Source organism: Salmo salar, chromosome ssa01 (assembly GCF_905237065.1).
Source record: "Salmo salar chromosome ssa01, Ssal_v3.1, whole genome shotgun sequence".
NCBI classification, from domain to species: domain Eukaryota; kingdom Metazoa; phylum Chordata; class Actinopteri; order Salmoniformes; family Salmonidae; genus Salmo; species Salmo salar.
The window spans coordinates 23,478,112-23,485,938 of record NC_059442.1 but is presented as its reverse complement, the minus strand read 5'-3'; positions in this window follow the sequence as shown (position 1 = coordinate 23,485,938).

Genomic DNA, 7,827 nt, shown 5'->3' with positions numbered 1-7,827 from the left:
CTCCCGGACGTAAGTATTATGCCTGTTAAAGGTCCAATACAACAGTTTTTATCTCAATATCACATCATTTCTGGATAACAATTAAGAACCTGTGATTGTTTTCAATTAAAATTGTGAAAAATAAACAGAAATAGCAATTTCTCAAGCAAGAATTTTGCTAGGACTGTCTAGGATTGCTCTGAGTGGGGAGGGGAAAACTGAAACCTAGCTGTTATTGGCAGAGAGGTTTGGAACTCTCTTTCTTATTGGTCTTTTAACACATTTTATCTCTATCCCACCAAAACAGGCTGAAATTTCAGGCGGTCTTTTCAAACAGCTCTAACACTAAAAGGACATTATCATCATTTTCGCAATGTCACACTATTATTCCAACCTCAAAGTGTGGAAATGTATATAAAACACAGGAAAATCCATTTCGAGACAATCATGTAAACACTGGGCCTTTAAGAACTATAATATGGGAGCTCTCATAGTTTCTTAGTCCCAGTCTTACTTCCTTTGCCATTCATCATAGTAACGGAGGCAGCTGCCTCAGTACATCACATTTGCACCTGAGTCCAATCCTCAGGTGTGCTTACTCAGCCGGGCAGTGACAGCGTTGCTATTGCCAAATGTAACGCTAGAAGTGCTTAGTGACTTAGGGCAATGTTAACTCAGGAGGTACTATATTACTGAGGACAGGGAGACCTCTCTGTGGAGTTCTGCTGCTGTACAGTAGTAGTTCTCTGTCTGTGGGCTGGCTGAGGCCATCAGTGAGGTGAGGTTGTCTGGCTGGCTGGTTGGTTGGGGTCCATGCATGGCAGGAGTACTGCAGACAGGAAGCTCTGACAGGGTGACAGGGCAACAACTTTATATAACGGTTTCCAAGAGGAGGTGGGGGAGGAGAGGAGGCAGCGAGGGAGGGAAGGAAGGAGAGAGAGAAAGAGACGAGAGTTCAACTGAACCACAGAGGTAGTGAATTCTCTCTCCAACGTGCATGTAATCCTTGTGTGGTTTCCTTCCTCAGCTCGGAGCCCAAACCCCCATGCAGGCTCTTTTTACTGCTGCTTTTTGAACAGTTTTCTTTTTTTCTCAAGTGTTTTATAAAAAAGATGATGCTTATTCGGGTCTGGCCGCGGCCCTGGCTGGGGTCCATGGGAGGAGATGTGGTTTCTCCAGCTGCTGTGAACCCTGCAATGAAGGCCTACACATGAAGCCATGCTTAATTTGTGTGGTCGAGGCAGAGCCCTCCCCCCCTCCATTCGCTCCATCCCCTCCTTCTCCTCACTCTGTGGCCCTCTTTCTTTCGCCTCTCTGTCTCTTTCCGTTTTCCGCTTTGCTCCTTTCTCTGTCTTTGTACCCCTTCCTCCTCCTCCTCTGCTGGAGACCTCCAGGCTGTTAGTGGTTAACTGGTTGTGCCACCATCATCAGCCCTGATCATTAGGTGGTTCAGAGCTTGCTGATGTGGGTTAATACCAGCGAGAGAACAGAGGGTGAATCCAGCATTCCACTGTCAGAGGTCTGAGATGATAATGTTACTGTAAACTACTGCGGGCCTCAGAATTAACATCACAACCTGGACTCAACGTAAGGGGCAGACAACTTAAATCTGTCTCCCTCCAGTTAGTATGACATGTTACGTTTCATATGGTCTGTATTCATTTGTGGAAGTCCTTCATTCATTTCATATGATATGTTTTGAATTATAATTTGTATGATATGTTATGAATTGCAGTTTGTACGATATGTTGCGAATTTGCAATACGTATGATATGTTATAAATTCCTATTTGTTTTGGCTAACGTTAGCTATGTGGCTAGGTGGCTAACTTTAGCTAGGCTAGGGGTTAGGGGTTAAGGTTAGGGTAAGGTTAGGGTTAGGAGTTAGGGTTAGGGTTAAGGTTAGGGTTAGGATTAGGGTTAGGGTTAGGGTTAGGGGAAGGGTTAGATAGCATGCTGTATGTAGTTACAAAGTTGTTAATTAGCTAAAATGCTAAAGTTGTCTGTGATGTCATTCAAACACGCAACCTTTAGGTTGCTAGATATTCACATTATACGCCTACATCCTCCCCGACCAACCAACCTCCCTCCTTTAGTTTTTTTAAGTAACCTTTTGTCTTATGTAACCATGCCAAATGTAACACATCATTCTAATTTGAGTCACAGACTTACGTTTACTAGGCTTTGAGGCCAGGCTGAACATCAGATATATAATATAATATAATATAATATAGACTATGGGGAATCATTTGGAAAAGAGGTAAGGTGTACTGTACTTCAGTTTTACAGTGAAGTGGTGTATAGGATTAAGTTTATACAATTACTACAAGAGTTTATGAGCTATAATGGCCAGATGAGAAGCTTTTTGGAAAAGTACTTATTCTGAAAAAGGGCCCATTTTTAAAGACTATAGCTCCCTTTCCGCCATTTCAGTTTATTCATACTAGACTTACTACTAACAACACTTATCTATACCTGATCAAATGAAAACATTGCATAAGTGAGGTGGAGTGTGGTGGTTGGTTGGCCAGGCTCCTGCGTGTTCTCTGCTTGGCCTGTGTTCTCTCTGTACATTTGCCAGAATATTCAAGGAAATGCAGGCCACCACAGACTCCTCCACTGCTGTCTGACATCAGCCGGAGCAAATTTGTGTGTTTCAGCGGCCCTCTCTCCTCTCAGCCTGGACAGGAATACTGGGAGGGAGTTAAGGCTGTTAGGACAACTGCATGATCACTGTATTCAGCTGTGTGTGGCCTGACTGTCGGTAGTCAGTTGAATAATCGCTGATATGCACACACACACACACACACACACACACACACACACACACACACACACACACACACACACACACACACACACACACACACACACACACACACACACACACACACACACACACACACACACACACACACAGCTCTCTTCTGGCCAAGGGCCCTGTGTGTGTTCATGGACCATTAGCATGGCAGCTATGTGAGATAATACAGTGTGGCAGTGCTTACTGAGGAGGCTGTGGGACAGGTAACGTTCAATTAGAGGCAGCCAGGTCAGCCGAGTGAAGACAGACAGTGTCATTTTACAAAACAAACACACAGTACACTCTACAGGAGCATATAGCAGGGCAGGGAGACTGTAGTAGACATTAGTCACACCCTTTCCTCCTTCAAATAGCACAGCAGTCATAGAAAAGCTCCGCTCCGTCTTTGTCCTGCTTACTCTCCATGTATACCACCCAGCATGTGTGTGTGTGTGTGAGTATGTGTGTATTGTGTAAGTACGTGTGTGCATATTATGTGTGGGGTGTGCTCAGTATGTGTGTTTTGGGAGAGTGGGGGGTGGCTCTTAATATAGTAAAGCTGTGAAAAACCCCTGTCTTTGGCGAGGTCTCACACACTTCCCCAATCCTCCCTCGCTCCCTCCATTTCTCCTTCCATCGCTCTAGAACCATTTATCAGGGAAAACAGGGGCAGCTTGCGTGTCATAAGGCACTTGAGAGTCACAAACAAATCAAGCAACTCCCACTTGAGTAATGGTTAAGGTTGACTCAGGATCACTCACTTTGTGGGTCAATCTTAAGTGGATACTGATTAACACATCCTTTATCAGTGGCGAGAGAGAGGGAGAGAGAGAGAGAGGGAGAGAGATAGAGAGAGAGAGCGAGGGAGAGAGATAGAGAGAGAGAGAGAAGAGGGAGAGAGCGAGGGAGCGAGAGAGAGGGAGAGAGAGAGAGAGTGAGGGAGAGAGAGAGAGAGAGGGAGAGAGAGCGAGGGAGAGAGAGGGAGAGAGCGAGGGAGAGAGAGAGAGGGAGAGCGAGAGAGAGAGTGAGGGAGAGGGAGAGAGAGGGATAGAGAGAGAGAGTGAGGGAGAGAGAGAGTGGGTGGAGAACAGGAGGTGGATGTCAAACTTTCCCTGATCACCCATATGTCTAAACACTCAGAGCTTGTAATACCTCTGTAAGGCCCCGGCTCGTTCCTGGACTCAGAGCAGCAGTTCTGTCTGATCTGTATTACACATCTGGACGGGATCTCTCTCTGAGCTGGGCTGGGCTGCCACGGGGCTTCTCACTGCAGCTCCAATACAAGCTCTAGTGGAGACAAAATAATCTTTAGGTACTACAACTACAGTATCTGATGAAAAAAATGTTGTGAAGGGGAGGCTTACTTCCAAAGAGCAGGGTATCTACCCAATTTTAACATTGAAAGTTAAGTAACACTCCAACCTGCAACATTTTCTCTTAACTTTTAGATGGCACAGCTGCTCACACTCAATCCCATGAGTCTTTGCTGTAAAGAATAAATGGGGTCTCAGATCCAAAGTTGTAATAGTACTCTGATCTCTTTTAAGAGCATGATCACTAGCATAAGGTAGTTTGTCTTTATGTCTGAGGATATTGATATGAGATACAGAGACCTCTGAATAGGCAGACTGTTGCCCAAACAAGGGATTTTGGAAATAGACTGATGGTTCCTCTACTTGATGTTACTGTACATAGTATTTATGTTAATGTATATCGGCCTTGATCTCTAAGAGGCTGCAGGATATAGTCAATCCCACTACCCTCTCCCTTGACCTCCTCCTGACCTCTGTCTGACCACTCCTTCTGGGTAACAGGATGCTCTTTGTCAGGCCATGGCCCCTTCTCTCTCCAGCAGCTTGGACAGGTCTGGTTGTGGCCACAGGGGCCATGGCAAAGGGCCCTTCATAATCTAGGGCACACTCTCCACAAAGACATGGGTCACCATGAAATGGACAAACAGACGGACCATAGGGGGTGAACCTTCTGCTCTGCGGCCTGGGTGCATCTGTGACACTCACTTTGGAAACTTGACCTTCACCTCTAGATTTGACCATGGTATGATGCTAGACGAGCTGTTGGAAGGATGTGCCCTGGCCCTGCCCTCAACTGGCCCCGTGACTCTGTTGGTAATGGCATTGATTCCTGGTTCATTTGAAGAGAGGAGCTGGATGGAAGGTCTTAGAGGTGCTGAGGACAAGATGGCTGCTCTAGGTCTATTGAGTGGTGTGAGTGATTCATGGAGATGAGGACGTAATGAGACAAAGTCCTGAGGGTGTATAGAATAGGCACTGTGCCTACAGCAGCTACGCTCCCTCTGGCCCCCACATCCTCTCACTCTCTCTCTCCTCCCCCTGTCTACCCCCTCCTTCCCCAGCCAAAAAGAGGGGCTTTTAGGGCTCTGAGAAGGGGAAGACTTTGTACTGTCTAGTTGGGATATGACTCTCCCAGTGTTGCTGGTGTTGAGTATCTGTTACAACAAGATGATGTCTGCAGTATAAACATTCAATCTATAATGTCTAAATGATAGGGTCTAATTAGAAATGAAATGTATAGACGTTCTCGTTAGATCTACATTCACAGAGCCACTAATCAGCAGTAGTAAGTGTTGGGACTCCTCCAGTGAACATTAATATTTAAGGACACACAGGGACTCTTCCATTTTGGGATCCCAGAGGACTCATCCTTCCCTTTGCTCCTCATCCTCCCCCTCTGTCGCTCCCTCCTTCACCTCCTCACCTCTCTTCCCTTCCTCCACCTTTTCCCCCACCTCCTGTCCACGTCTGACAGAGGCCTGGAGCTCATCTTCACCTTCCTCCCCTCCCCTTCTCTCCTCTAGTCTCTCGCCCCCTTCTCTCCCCACACTCCCTTCTCCCCATCACTCCACCTCTTCATCTGACAATCCCTAGCCCTGTAGCTCATCCTCACACATGGAGCTGGGTTGGGATACTCTATCTCTCTGCTTGGCCAGTTTGCCAGTCCATAGGAGATTGAGATGCCGCTGATGATGCAGCTGGTTCTTCTTTGTGGCTAATCACTTCCAGAGGCACTTTTGATTTGGGTTTCTACAGCCTGCGTTATTTTTCACATTAGCGACGTGAATGCCCTAAACTCCCCCATTTTTTATCAAATTTGCACCATATGCCTTGAAAGGAGATGAGCCGACTGGTTGGTGTGCTTCTCTCTAACTCCCCTTCCTCGTGTCCTGTTTTGATCACCCGGGCCCTGACAGCGAGCGCTTGGAGACAGTATTATGTTCCCAAAAATTGCCTCACTGAAGATAATGAAGGCCTACATTTTTTGGAGGGGTACAGTGTTCAGAAATGGAGAAACAGGGACTTAACTGAAGACCTGCTCAGTAGACCGTTATTACCAAATCAACATCAAAGGTCAAAAGTCAGAAATAGGCAGTGGCACGGCAGTAGTCTAAATATATAATTCTCTCTCTATCTCTCTCTCTCTAACTTCCTTGCTCTCGCTATAGGGTTCAAATAGTTTAATTTCACCTTAGATTACCAGTGTGTGCCATGCAGTGTAATCCATATAGAAAGACTTCTGGGAAGAGTTTGTGGAAGAGTGGGAAAGGGGAAACTGATTGCTGAAGCAAATGCCGCCGTGAACCAGAAATCATATAGAGTATCTGTGTCACAATGAAACCTTTCCCCTCTGAGGGAGAGCAATCAATGCCCTTATCAACTGTCTCATCAGCACAGAGGCCAAATTTGCTGCTGGCAATTCACAGAGTGACGTGTTGCAATCAGGAATCAACCTACATCTTAGATACTGTGTCTTCAGTGGAAAATAACATCATGTAACAGAAGTCAACTAAATAATACACACCTGAAAGGAAATGGGCACTCTAACTGGAGGGAAAATGTACCCATCAGAAAAGAACGACTACACACAGCTGAGACATTCACATATGTGAATAAGAGGCCATATCTTACAGTTGCCCATTGCATTAATAAGCATAAAAGTAGTTTCTTTGTTTGTCTCGTTCATAGACTGCCATAACTGTCAAACAGAGGAATTCAAATAAAGATGAGATGCTCTCACAGATGCTTTTTACTTGTAACAGAACAGGTTTCTATCTGCAAACCACTGATCTTTAAGGATTCTTTTATCTCAACAGCCTAAGATAATCATCATGGTTTGCTGGCTCAGAGACGGAGTAACAGTACACATTGCGCATTCATTTGTTTGTGTCATTCTCTCCATCCTGACACCCTTAATCTTCCCCAGGCAGAGCTCTGGGTTTTGGGACAACCGCTAACGCAGCGCTCCTCATCCCCTCATCACACAGCATCCAGATCTGGCCCGCGCTGCGATTCCTTCTTAGATAGGTTCAAATAGCTGCTGGGGCTTAACAGCTGGAAAACAAAATCACATCTCCTCTCACACATCTCACAGCCCTGCACGGCCTTCCTTCAGCAAGCAGCAGGGAGAGGGTTAACAGCCCTGAAGACTACTGTCTGTTGGTTTTGTTCTTCTTTAATCACAGAGTTAAAACAGCGGCACCTTCACTACAGAACATCCCTGTTGTGCAACGATGCCCAAGATCATATCTGTCTGTCTGTGTGTTTTAAATAATAAAAGCATGTTTCATCCTGTCAAGTCAGAGTGCAATTAAGTATCTCATCTCATAACTGCCTGACCTGACTGCAGCAGTGGTAATGATCATAATAGTAACGTACATAAACATGGGAGACAGGGAGAAGGGGAAGGGGAGCGGGCTGCTCATTGACGTTCATGGCTTATCAGCAGGCCATCACTATTGATTTATTAATGCTAGGGAACGCTAATTGAATTGAGATCCAGGAAGTAAGTTAATGTAGCTGACAGCGATACAGGAATTTAATCTCCCCATGGTGCATAGAATTATTATGACTCTTCTCTATCTGGGCTGTCAGAGGGATAAATAGTAAATCAATCTGGTCCACAATGAGGCACTTAGAAGAGATTACAGAGGTAGAGAAAGATCATAACGATCCTTTCTCTGTCTCACCATCACCAATCATTACTCAATTATGACCATTTCAATAAGTATTGAAA